The sequence below is a fragment of the Bombus terrestris genome, chromosome 4, assembly GCF_910591885.1.
Source record: "Bombus terrestris chromosome 4, iyBomTerr1.2, whole genome shotgun sequence".
NCBI lineage: Eukaryota > Metazoa > Arthropoda > Insecta > Hymenoptera > Apidae > Bombus > Bombus terrestris.
In genome coordinates this window covers 9,574,730-9,589,358 of record NC_063272.1, presented here as the reverse complement: position 1 = coordinate 9,589,358, position 14,629 = coordinate 9,574,730, and the positions used below count along the sequence as shown (strand labels likewise).

At 36.6% G+C, this 14,629-nt stretch overlaps 1 long non-coding RNA gene across 3 annotated transcripts; it reads left to right on the top strand.

Moving 5' to 3' along the window:
- The first annotated feature begins 1,276 nt into the window (after window positions 1-1,276).
- LOC125384945 lies at window positions 1,277-10,066 on the top strand. 3 transcript variants are annotated; one of them, XR_007223803.1, is made up of 3 exons: window positions 1,277-3,629; window positions 3,870-6,913; window positions 7,154-10,066. It is a non-coding gene; the product is annotated as an uncharacterized LOC125384945 (long non-coding RNA). The 3 variants fall into 3 exon arrangements; XR_007223802.1 differs by having other exon boundaries at window positions 1,277-6,221; window positions 6,358-6,913; XR_007223801.1 differs by having other exon boundaries at window positions 1,277-6,913.
- The last annotated feature ends 4,563 nt before the right edge of the window (window positions 10,067-14,629 follow it).

Genomic DNA, 14,629 nt, shown 5'->3' with positions numbered 1-14,629 from the left:
TTCATTGAATATAAACAGGGAACCACTATTGGAATGGTGCATTGGCAATGATGCTACATCACATATATGCTATGACATAAGCCGTTTTGAATCCATACAGCCAATCAAAAATCAAAACGTGAAATCAACGAATGACAAGCCAGCTAAAATCAGCCAATGGCAAGCCAGCTAAAATCAAAGGTACTGCAGTATTATTTAACTGTATAAAAAACAATCTGTGGAAGTTTTGATTGGAAAACACATTGCATGTACCAGTATTAAAAGCAAATTTGATTTCGGTATCAAAAGTTGCAGTGACTGGAAAAAGGTTCGTATTTACAAACCAAATGGCTACAATATTTGAAAAGAACGATGAAAAATATATTCAAGCAAATATTACAACTCACCTAAAATTGATTTGAACATCCATCAGTCTCTGATAGGATCATTAATGTATTTCTGCCATTAAGTTGTTTTAATAACAACCCAAAGAAGAGTCATTGGTTATCTGCCAAATTGGTCTTATGTTATTGTTAATGGGAATGTCTAACATTGGTCAATGTTTCAGAAATATTAGTGAAGATCTAACAGGATATGTCAACTCCGACTGGAGAGGTGATATTGACGATAGGAAATACAGAACTGGCTTTGTATTCAAACTATCGAATGGTGTTATATCTTGGGAATCCAGAAAGCAAGAAAGTGTGGCTACTTCCAACACTGAAGCCAAATACATGGCACTAACAGAATCCACTAGATGATTTCTAAGCAGGTTTGATGTGATGGCTGTAGAAAGAGCAACCAAAATATATTGCAAATTAAAGAGCAACCAGAGTGCAGCTAAATTGGTAAAAAATCCAGTGTTCCACGATCAAAGGAAGCATATAGACATCCGCTATCATTATGTTCGTGAGATTTTTCAAAAGGGAATCATTGGAATTTTCTATATGCCCACAAATGAGATGCCAGCTGATTTACTAACAAAAAGCTTGGGCAAGCCAAGTCACAATGCTCACCTAGAAACCATTGGTTTGAGGAGCATTCGAATTCCGTTGAGAGGAGATGTTGAAAATAACAACGTGAGTTCGTGCTCATCCTCCACATGCGGATGCGCTAGTTCCAAAAAGCAGTAACTAGAAGATTGTTCTAGATGCTCTCGATAGACTCGATCGATATTTTTAGATGCTCCTTTGTTTTTTTTCCTAGTCTACGTAAGCGCGTACAATAAAGGTTTTTTTCGGCTCAGAACGGTGTGATGGATTTATCCGTGCAATATTCTAATAACTTTTGTGATCCTATCTCTGAATGTAAAAATAACAACAGGAGATCCAAATAAACACACGAGGTATGATAAAAATAGAAAATCTTCAGATAAAAATGGGTTTATTAAAACTAATGAAGTAAAGCACATTGAATGTTTTTACTGCCATAATCATGGATATAGGGCACATCAATGCTTGAAGAAGAAAAGGGATAATCATAAAACTGAACTAGCACAGGTTACTGGAATGTCCAAAACTGAACAATGCTTACGTGTTTCCAATATTCAGTATGAAGATAATCAGGATAGTAATATCACTGTTTATTATCATGTTTCATTGAATATAAACAGGGAACCACTATTGGAATGGTGCATTGGCAGTGATGCTACATCACATATATGCTGTGACATAAGCCGTTTTGAATCCATACTGCCAATCAAAAATCAAAACGTGAAATCAACGAATGACAAGCCAGCTAAAATCAGCCAATGGCAAGCCAGCTGAAATCAAAGGCACTGCAGTATTATTTAACTGTATAAAAAACAAGCTGTGGAAGTTTTGATTGGAAACCACATTGCAGGTACCAGTATTCCAAGCAAATTTGATTTCGGTATCAAAAGTTGCAGTGACTGGAAAAAGGTTCGTATTTACATACGAAATGGCTACAATTTTTGAAAAGAGTGATGAAAAATAAATTCAAGCAAATATTATGACTCTCCTGAAATTGATTTAAACATCCATCAGTCTCTGATAAGATCATTAATGTATTTCCGCCATAGCTACCAGGTCCGATGTAATGTATGCCATGAGCACATTAAGTTGTTTTAATAACAACCCAAAGAAGAGTCATTGGTTATCTGCCAAATTGGTCTTATGTTATTGTTAATGGGAATGTCTAACATTGGTCCATGTTTCAGAAATATTAGTGGAGATCTAACAGGATATGTCAACTCCGACTGGAGAGGTGATATTGACGATAGGAAATCCAGAACTGGCTTTCTATTCAAACTATCGAATGGTGTTATATCTTGGGAATCCAGAAAGCAAGAAAGTGTGGCTACTTCCAACACTGAAGCCAAATACATGGCACTAACAGAATTCACTAGGTGATTTCTAAGCAGGTTTGATGTGATGGCTGAAGAAAGAGCAACCAAAATATATTGCAAATTAAATAGCAACCAGAGTGCAGCTAAATTGGTAAAAAATCCAGTGTTCTACGATCAAAGGAAGCATATAGACATCCGCTATCATTATGTTCGTGAGATTTTTCAAAAGAGAATCATTGGAATTTTCTATATGCCCACAAATGAGATGCCAGCTGATTTACTAACAAAAAGCTTGGGCAAGCCAAGTCACAATGCTCACCTAGAAACCATTGGTTTGATGAGCATTCGAATTCCGTTGAGAGGAGATGTTGAAAATAACAACGTGAGTTCGTGCTCATCCTCCACATGCGGATGCGCTAGTTCCAAAAAGCAGTAACTAGAAGATTGTTCTAGATGCTATCGATAGACTCGATCGATATTTTTAGATGCTCCTTTGTTTTTTTTCCTAGTCTACGTAAGCGCGTACAATAAAGGTTTTTTTCGGCTCAGAACGGTGTGATAGATTTATCCGTGCAATATTCTAATAACTATTGTGATCCTATCTCTGTATGTAAAAATAACAACAGGAAGATCGAAATAAACACACGAGGTATGATAAAAATAGAAAAGGTTTTTTCGGCTCAGAACGGTGTGATAGATTTATCCGTGCAATATTCTAATAACTATCGTGATCCTATCTCTGAATGTAAAAATAACAACAGGAAGATCCAAATAAACACACGAGGTATGATAAAAATAGAAAATCTTCAGATAAAAATGGGTTTATTAAAACTAATCAAGTAAAACACATTGAATGTTTTTACTGCCACAATCATGGATATATAGGCCACATCAAAGCTTGAAGAAGAAAAGGGATAATCATAAAGCTGAACTAGCAAAGGTTCCTGGAATATCCAAAACTGAACAATGCTTACGTGTTTCCAATATTCAGTATGAAGATAATCAGGATAGTATTATCACTGTTTATTATCATGTTTCATTGAATATAAACAGGGACCTACTAATGGAATGGTGCATTGGCAGTGATGCTACATCACATATATGCTGTGACATAAGCCGTTTTGAATCCATACAGCCAATCAAAAATCAAAACGTGAAATCAACGAATGACAAGCCAGCTAAAATCAGCCAATGGCAAGCCAGCTGAAATCAAAGGTACTGCAGTATTATTTAAGTGTATAAAAAACAAGCTGTGGAAGTTTTGATTGGAAAACACATTGCATGTACCAGTATTAAAAGCAAATTTGATTTCGGTATCAAAAGTTGCAGTGAGTGGAAAAAGGTTCGTATTTACAAACCAAATGGCTACAATATTTGAAAAGAGCGATGAAAAATATATTCAAGCAAATATTACAACTCACCTGAAATTGATTTGAACATCCATCAGTCTCTGATAGGATCATTAATGTATTTCTGCCATTAATTTGTTTTAATAACAACCCAAAGAAGATTCATTGGTTATCTGTCAAATTGGTCTTATGTTATTGTTAATGGGAATGTCTAACATTGGTCCATGATTCAGAAATATTAGTGAAGATCTAACAGGATATGTCAACTCCGACTGGAGAGGTGATATTGACGATAGGAAATCCAGAACTGGCTTTGTATTCAAACTATCGAATGGTGTTATATCTTGGGCATCCAGAAAGCAAGAAAGTGTGGCTACTTCCAACACTGAAGCCAAATACATGGCACTAACAGAATCCACTAGGTGATTTCTAAGCAGGTTTGATGTGATCGCTGAAGAAAGAGCAACCAAAATATATTGCAAATTAAATAGCAACCAGAGTGCAGCTAAATTGGTAAAAAATCCAGTGTTCCACGATCAAAGGAAGCATATAGACATCCGCTATCATTATGTTCGTGAGATTTTTCAAAAGGGAATCATTGGAATTTTCTATATGCCCACAAATGAGATGCCAGCTGATTTACTAACAAAAAGCTTGGGCAAGCCAAGTCACAATGCTCACCTAGAAACCATTGGTTTGACGAGCATTCGAATTCCGTTGAGAGGAGATGTTGAAAATAACAACGTGAAATCGTGCTCATCCTACACATGTGGATGCGCTATTTCCAAAAAGCAGTAACTAGAAGATTGTTCTAGATGCTATCGATAGACTCGATCGATATTTTTAGATGCTCCTTTGTTTTTTTTCCTAGTCTACGTAAGCGCGTACAATAAAGGTTTTTTTCGGCTCAGAACGGTGTGATGGATTTATCCGTGCAATATTCTAATAACTATTGTGATCCTATCTCTGAATGTAAAAATAACAACAGGAAGATCCAAATAAACACACGAGGTATGACAAAAATAGAAAATCTTCAGATAAAAATGGGTTTATTAAAACTAATGAAGTAAAACACATTGAATGTTTTTATTGCCACAATCATGGATATAGGGCACATCAATGCTTGAAGAAGAAAAGGGATAATCATAAAGCTGAACTAGCACAGGTTACTGGAATGTCCAAAACTGAACAATGATTACGTGTTTCCAATATTCAGTATGAAGATAATCAGGATAGTATTATCACTGTTTATTATCATGTTTCATTGAATATAAACAGGGAACCACTATTGGAATGGTGCATTGGCAGTGATGCTACATCACATATATGCTGTGACATAAGCCGTTTTGAATCCATACTGCCAATCAAAAATCAAAACGTGAAATCAGCGAATGGCAAGCCAGCTAAAATCAGCCAATGGCAAGCCAGCTGAAATCAATGGCAATGCAGTATTATTTAACTGTATAAAAAACAAGCTGTGGAAGTTTTGATTGGAAACCACATTGCAGGTACCAGTATTACAAGCAAATTTGATTTCGGTATCAAAAGTTGCAGTGACTGGAAAAAGGTTCGTATTTACAAACGAAATGGCTACAATTTTTGAAAAGAGTGATGAAAAATAAATTCAAGCAAATATTATGACTCTCCTGAAATTGATTTGAACATCCATCAGTCTCTGATAGGATCATTAATGTATTTCTGCCATTAAGTTGTTTTAATAACAACCCAAAGAAGATTCATTGGTTATCTGCCAAATTGGTCTTATGTTATTGTTAATGGGAATGTCTAACATTGGTCCATGATTCAGAAATATTAGTGAAGATCTAACAGGATATGTCAACTCCGACTGGAGAGGTGATATTGACGATAGGAAATCCAGAACTGGCTTTGTATTCAAACTATCGAATGGTGTTATATCTTGGGAATCCAGAAAGCAAGAAAGTGTGGCTACTTCCAACACTGAAGCCAAATACATGGCACTAACAGAATCCACTAGGTGATTTCTAAGCAGGTTTGATGTGATGGCTGAAGAAAGAGCAACCAAAATATATTGCAAATTAAATAGCAACCAGAGTGCAGCTAAATTGGTAAAAAATCCAGTGTTCTACGATCAAAGGAAGCATATAGACATCCGCTATCATTATGTTCGTGAGATTTTTCAAAAGAGAATCATTGGAATTTTCTATATGCCCACAAATGAGATGCCAGCTGATTTACTAACAAAAAGCTTGGGCAAGCCAAGTCACAATGCTCACCTAGAAACCATTGGTTTGATGAGCATTCGAATTCCGTTGAGAGGAGATGTTGAAAATAACAACGTGAAATCGTGCTCATCCTACACATGTGGATGCGCTATTTCCAAAAAGCAGTAACTAGAAGATTGTTCTAGATGCTATCGATAGACTCGATCGATATTTTTAGATGCTCCTTTGTTTTTTTTCCTAGTCTACGTAAGCGCGTACAATAAAGGTTTTTTTCGGCTCAGAACGGTGTGATGGATTTATCCGTGCAATATTCTAATAACTATTGTGATCCTATCTCTGAATGTAAAAATAACAACAGGAAGATCCAAATAAACACACGAGGTATGATAAAAATAGAAAAGGTTTTTTTCGGCTCAGAACGGTGTGATAGATTTATCCGTGCAATATTCTAATAACTATCGTGATCCTATCTCTGAATGTAAAAATAACAACAGGAAGATCCAAATAAACACACGAGGTATGATAAAAATAGAAAATCTTCAGATAAAAATTGGTTTATTAAAACTAATGAAGTAAAACACATTGAATGTTTTTACTGCCACAATCATGGATATAGGGCACATCAAAGCTTGAAGAAGAAAAGGGATAATCATAAAGCTGAACTAGCACAGGTTACTGGAAGATCCAAAACTGAACAATGCTTACATGTTTCCAATATTCAGTATGAAGATAATCAGGATAGTATTATCACTGTTTATTATCATGATTCATTGAATATAAACAGGGACCTACTAATGGAATGGTGCATTGGCAATGATGCTACATCACATATATGCTGTGACATAAGCCGTTTTGAATCCATACAGCCAATCAAAAATCGAAACGTGAAATCAACGAATGACAAGCCAGCTAAAATCAGCCAATGGCAAGCCAGCTGAAATCAAAGGTACTGCAGTATTATTTAAGTGTATAAAAAACAAGCTGTGGAAGTTTTGATTGGAAAACACATTGCATGTACCAGTATTAAAAGCAAATTTGATTTCGGTATCAAAAGTTGCAGTGAGTGGAAAAAGGTTCGTATTTACAAACCAAATGGCTACAATATTTGAAAAGAACGATGAAAAATAAATTCAAGCAAATATTATGACTCTCCTGAAATTGATTTAAACATCCATCAGTCTCTGATAAGATCATTAATGTATTTCCGCCATTAAGTTGTTTTAATAACAACCCAAAGAAGATTCATTGGTTATCTGCCAATTTGGTCTTATGTTATTGTTAATGGGAATGTCTAACATTGGTCCATGATTCAGAAATATTAGTGAAGATCTAACAGGATATGTCAACTCCGACTGGAGAGGTGATATTGACGATAGGAAATCCAGAACTGGCTTTGTATTCAAACTATCGATTGGTGTTATATCTTGGGAATCCAGAAAGCAAGAAAGTGTGGCTACTTCCAACACTGAAGCCAAATACATGGCACTAACAGAATCCACTAGATGATTTCTAAGCAGGTTTGATGTGATGGCTGAAGAAAGAGCAACCAAAATATATTGCAACAACCAGAGTGCAGCTAAATTGGTAAAAAATCCAGCGTTCCACGGTTAAAGGAAGCATATAGACATCTGCTATCATTATGTTTGTGAGATTTTCCAAAAGGAATCATTGGAATTTTCTATATGCCTACAAATGAGATGCCAGCTGATTTACTAACAATAAGCTTGGGCAAGCCAAGTCACAATGCTCACCTAGAAACCATTGGTTTGACGAGCATTCGAATTCCGTTGAGAGGAGATGTTGAAAATAACAACGTGAGTTCGTGCTCATCCTCCACATGCGGATGCACTAGTTCCAAAAAGCAGTAACTAGAAGATTGTTCTAGATGCTATCGATAGACTCTATCGATATTTTTAGATGCTCCTTTGTTTTTTTTCCTAGTCTACGTAAGCGCGTACAATAAAGGTTTTTTTCGGCTCAGAACGGTGTGATAGATTTATCCGTGCAATATTCTAATAACTATTGTGATCCTATCTCTGAATGTAAAAATAACAACAGGAAGATCCAAATAAACACACGAGGTATGATAAAAATAGAAAATCTTCAGATAAAAATGGGTTTATTAAAACTAATCAAGTAAAACACATTGAATGTTTTTACTGCCACAATCATGGATATATAGGGCACATCAAAGCTTGAAGAAGAAAAGGGATAATCATAAAGCTGAACTAGCACAGGTTCCTGGAATATCCAAAACTGAACAATGCTTATGTGCTTCCAATATTCAGTATGAAGATAATCAGGATAGTATTATCACTGTTTATTATCATGTTTCATTGAATATAAACAGGGAACCACTGGAATGGTGCATTGGCAGTGATGCTACATCACATATATGCTATGACGTAAGCCGTTTTGAATCCATACAGCCAATCAAAAATCAAAACGTGAAATCAGCGAATGGCAAGCCAGCTAAAATCAGCGAATGGCAAGCCAGCTGAAATCAAAGGTACTGCAGTATTATTTAAGTGTATAAAAAACAAGCTGTGGAAGTTTTGATTGGAAACCACATTGCATGTACCAGTATTAAAAGCAAATTTGATTTCGGTATCAAAAGTTGCAGTGTCTGGAAAAAGGATCGTATTTACAAACGAAATGGCTACAATTTTTGAAAAGAGTGATGAAAAATAAATTCAAGCAAATATTATGAATCTCCTGAAATTGATTTAAACATCCATCAGTCTCTGATAAGATGATTAATGTATTTCCGCCATAGCTACCAGGTCCGATGTAATGTATGCCATGAGCACATTAAGTTGTTTTAATAACAACCCAAAGAAGAGTCATTGGTTATCTGCCAAATTGGTCTTATGTTATTGTTAATGGGAATGTCTAACATTGGTCCATGTTTCAGAAATATTAGTGGAGATCTAACAGGATATGTCAACTCCGACTGGAGAGGTGATATTGACGATAGGAAATCCAGAACTGGCTTTGTATTCAAACTATCGAATGGTGTTATATCTTGGGAATCCAGAAAGCAAGAAAGTGTGGCTACTTCCAACACTGAAGCCAAATACATGGCACTAACAGAATCCACTAGATGATTTCTAAGCAGGTTTGATGTGATGGCTGAAGAAAGAGCAACCAAAATATATTGCAACAACCAGAGTGCAGCTAAATTGGTAAAAAATCCAGTGTTCCACGGTTAAAGGAAGCATATAGACATCTGCTATCATTATGTTTGTGAGATTTTCCAAAAGGGAATCATTGGAATTTTCTATATGCCTACAAATGAGATGCCAGCTGATTTACTAACAAAAAGCTTGGGCAAGCCAAGTCACAATGCTCACCTAGAAACCATTGGTTTGACGAGCATTCGAATTCCGTTGAGAGGAGATGTTGAAAATAACAACGTGAGTTCGTGCTCATCCTCCACATGCGGATGCACTAGTTCCAAAAAGCAGTAACTAGAAGATTGTTCTAGATGTTATCGATAGACTCGATCGATATTTTTAGATGCTCCTTTGTTTTTTTTCCTAGTCTACGTAAGCGCGTACAATAAGGATTTTTTTCGGCTCAGAACGGTGTGATAGATTTATCTAACAATGGTGATCTATGGTGACTATGGTGACTATATAACTATGCTGATCCTACCTCTGAATGTAAAAATAACAACAAGATAAATTTATATAAATTATAAACATAAAAATTACTTTTTACCTTTAATATCTGATATAATATTTTTGCAGTAAATCGACGTTGTACGAAAATAATACAGCAAAATACCCGATCATTAAATTTGTTATTATAAAAGTCCTTTAGTACTGTAGCAGCACATGAGTCAGAGGACAATTCAAATCATGTTGTCTTGCCTCAAAGTATCAAAATCGTTAGGATACAAGTAATGTAAGAGCAAATAGACTCCGGGCAAAACAATATCGTCGCTACATGCAACCGTCGAATGAAGACAAATTCAAATTTTCCAATTTCCTTCCGACCAGTTTAAATAAACGGATGCGATCACGAGCAAGAGAGTTCATACCGAGTATCAAACAGTATCTACAGTATCTCCGAATATCACTAGTATCTACCGAGTTACGCGACGAACGTTAACCAGTATTTATCCGCGATTTTATTTTATGATTTATACTTTGTACTAACGACTCACGTATATAGGCTGTACATTAATCTATTATTTTAAATATAATCGACGGTTCCAACAACGAACAATCTCGTCCTTTAAACCTCGAGTACCAACTATCCTCTACACATAAACCTCTACAGTACTTTGACAAGTTTTCGAATCTGATCAGATGAATAATTGAAATTCCATGATATTGTTTCAAAATATTGGATTGGCAACTATGTGATTGTGGATTTTGTCATTAGGTGGTAATAATATAGTTGCCAACCCAATATATAAAATACGATAACGGTTGTTTACTTTACTTTGCTTTAGTTTTAAAATATTTTTAAGGTTTCTATTTTTCCAATTGCTATACAATTGTGTATACAAACGTAATATAATTTTTAATTCTTCCATTTTTGTCAAGTATTACGGTGCAAAATACAACAGAGAATAGATAGAAATATAAAATTTTCCAAGCTTCTGTTTTTAGAAGATGCAGTACATTAAGACACGGAACAAGGAAGTAACTTATTTTAATTGAAAGTACATAGTTTCTTTCTCTCATAGTTTCTTCGATATTTAAACGATTCAAATTGTGCCTCAAAAATTGTATCGAAATCGATTACCCGGCACAGAACTGCACCTCCAGTTTCAAAGCTATTCATCATGCCAAAGCATCGTTCCGTTAAAGGTTCGGTCTATCCGCGCCAGTCGTAGATAACCAGCACCTAAAGACACCCAGCGCTCTAACGGGGTGATTAATCGTCGACAACCGGCGTCTCCGGTCTCGTCTATTTTCTTATCTCTCGATTAATAATCTGCAACAGAAAGAGCGTTGCTCAGCCAGATGTCGATGACTACAGGCCTGTCTCCTCCTCGTTTCACGAGAGTTCAGCTACGGCTCGGTTCACGATTATTAAAGCACGATCGATCCATGGAATGACTTATTTTTATAATTCGTTCATCGCAAGAACATCACACAAATAATCGTAAATCCCAAGGAAAGTTTAAGAAACACAGCGTTTTGTAACACTATCGCCTCTTCAATTCACGAAATCGGTCAATGTAGTTTCCTAGCGCCTCATTCGCATTAAGTTCAAGGCAACTGTTCGTACCGTATCTATATCAGCTTTTTATTAATCAGCCACGTGTTTGTAACGAATTCCTCGTAACTCGCGATCGCTGTAATCTCGACAGTTCTGTTCCGCTATACCACCGATGAAATTTCAGAAATTTTTCGTACGAAACACACGAAGCGTTCAGAAAAAATGTTCTACGGTAAGCGTTTCAATACTTTCGCGATTATCAGTGTATCTCACGGTTAGTATTCTGAGTTTTAACGATCCCTGCGGGGCAATTATGCCCGTGTTCTGCCCCTCGTCACGTAATTGCCTAAAAATTGGGTGAACCTTTCCAATGCACGCGTCGCCAACCGAAAATGTATGCGGAAAGTTTCGCGTCACGGTTTTTCCCTTGGCCAACATTAAGGGAAACTTCGTCGTTGACGATGTTATAATGCGCGACTAGACTCAATGAAAATTCCAAGTTCCTTCGTTCTTGTTCGAACGACGGCGAAAGTTATACCGGTCGATCGCTAAGAACTTGCTAAATGCTGACAAAACGCGGCGAATTTTTGCGGCTGCCAAGATCATTGCGAATTCTCTCGGTGACCTTAATTGACTCAGGAAATAGGCTGTTCAGACGGTTCAGAACGTCGGTCGAACACTTCGACGAAAGAAATTGATTGGCGATTGTTGAATGGAATTGCTTTTTTGAAAAAATGTTCGAGGAGAGGCAACTGATGCTTCGAATTGCGAAATTGATTTTTTCAAACGAATCTGTAGAAAACTCAAATTGTTACGATAAGTAGCAAAAGCGATAGCGATGATATTAGAAGAATTTTGTAGAATATCAAATAGAAAGGAGTAAACAATTCGTACAAGCTACTGATAGAATAAATTCTTAATTAAACTTGGTTTAGGGGTTCATCCATTTTTATACTTTGTGATAGGGTTTGACGAGTAGGATTCACAAATAAATTCGCTACTCGAGGGACTAAACATTTCATAGAGGCGAAGAATACGCGAAAATATAATTTATTATAGTAGTAAGTAGTCGACATAATGAAATACACGATATATTTCAAAGAAATTCATGAACATATATATTAGAATTAATAAAACTGCTGGCGATACAATATCGGCAAAATAAATTCTCAAACATCACCGAAAATATCGGCGGAAAGTTCATTTAAAAAAGTTCAATTTATCGAGCTGTCTGACTATGACGTCGCGCCAGTGGTAGAAACTTAAAACAAAGCCGACAGTTTGAATCATTCTCGTGCCGTTTCTTTTCTATAAAGAAGAATGAATTCCCAATTGCACGCTGCGTCTCTCAATGCACGAAAATCCTCTCCTATCTATCAACCACACGCACCAGACAGTAACGAACTTAACGAACGCTTCCAATCACGCATAAATCTTCAATCGAACATCGTGAAAAATCCACGAAAATCGATTGAAAAGAGACACGGCCGCTCTTTCAGCGTGCTACGCGACTTCGTTTTGAAAAAAATACTTTTCGCTGCAGGTCCATTGTTCGCGCGTATCTGGTTAACGTCCGCTGCCACGGAGAATACGTACTCCCGGGGTTTATTGTGCGAAACATCCAACGCGAGAAGTTGGCGATAATTCGTAGCCGCGCGGATATCGAGCGGATGTTCTTTCCCGGCGCGAAATGAAATTTCAGTGAAAAGTTGTTCCCGCGCGGTTCTTCCTGTGCCGGGTCCAGGCTCGCCACGAGTTCTCCCATTAAATCGTTGCAACACGCGCCGCATATTTACCGACCTCCTTCTTTTTTTCTCTTTCCTTTCATAAGAGAGACGTACGCGTTGTCGCGGTTGTACAATAACTATACCGAATGTCTAAATCTCCTGGATTTATAGATCCAGAGGAATTTCGTTTGGAAGAATGGTCCGGCTGAAAACTTGTGTCATCCGTGATTCCTTTCGTTCAAGAGACAGTTCTGGAAATTATTGTACTGTAATTTAGACGTATTGATTTCTTACGTATTTGTAAGAATATCGGAAACTCCGAATTTATGAGAATTACGTATGGCAATTGATGTATTCGGCGAAGTTTTCGTACGGAGAAAGTTTTTCGTTTGCTGAAAATTCCTTTAATTTTATTAATTACAGCGAACTATTTTCGTGAATTTTTAGGTTCATCACGGGACGGATATTTTTCACGGAAAGTGCAACTTATTGTAAAGAATAGTATGAAATTTGAAGGTATGACAATTCTTTCTGAATTTTGTCAACTACAAACCTTCCTATTCGATTCGATCATTCTTTGTTAATTTTCATTTTCGCAATAGAAAAGTGTCTTTCTCAACTAAACGTCAATCTATTAAGCGATTTAAAGATTGGCCTACGTGGCGATTCACGAAAAATTCTCTCACCCCTGACTCTCTTCATTCGCCTTGATTCTACCAATTTTCGTATTCGTCATGGAAAGCTTTGCTTCGCAACAGAGCTATTAACTTTTACAAGGAACACTGTGAAATTCGAGTTATTTAGTGAATAACAATGTCGACATTTTTACCTAGCGTGTAGCTGATACCGAAGGGAACGAGAGAGGAAAAAAAAGAACATTTCAGCAGAAATTTTAGGAACGTTCCGGGGATTACAACTCGGCGAAGCCATTTATTTTAAACAATATCGATCCGTCGGCCGTTTTAATTGAAAATTCAGTCGCGTGTTTGGGGGTGGTTCGAGCGAATATCAGTTATCGATGCTTTTTTTTAACTTGTGCATAACAATTTCGAAATTTTACGAACGATCAAACCGTTTGTCGTTTCCCTTGGACAAACAGATCGGACGAAAAATTATATCCGAAAGGATATGAACATTTTATGCACGGCATAAAATGCTCGCGTTTACAACGTACGAACGTTTCGCTGTTTCCAACGCGTATAAAAAAGATATACGTCCGGAAGAAGCTTATTTCGATGCAGTACAGAGTCTGGCGAATTAGCTTCTTTTTTTCAACCGGTCTCATATTTTTTTTTTTTTTTTTTTTTTTTTATGTCGACTAAACTCGTCCACCATACGTTGGATCGGATCTCGTTCAGAGACGCGAGAAATAATGCGCGACACTCGTAATCGCGCGAATAATTGCGGCGTGACATAAATTAAAGGTATAATCTGTGGCCCGTGTAATATCCCCTGGGAAAAATGCTGATAATAAAAAGTGCCTCGGTATAAACATTTGTCGGCGATGTTCATATAAATCTGCAGATTTTGCTTGGGATTTTGTAACACAGGCAAGGGGCCGAGAAGTAATATTTTTTGAAAATTAAAACATCGCACGACGTTTTCCTAGTTTTTTCTTCGAACCAACAATCTAACTACGATAAATTCAATTCTTATAGCTCAGATCGTGATGTAGCGTTCCGAATGAAATTCCGCGCTCTTTTGTTAAGATTTATCTTTACCGTGTGAAACTGATAGGTGTCAAGAGTTTATTCCGACCCGAGATACATAAAATACTTCTCTTCTCTTATAGTTATCACAAATTACAAGTTTCTTTCGCCGAATTTTCATTATTTTAATAAATGACGATAAAGTATTCGTGATATTCAAACACAGTAATTTGTC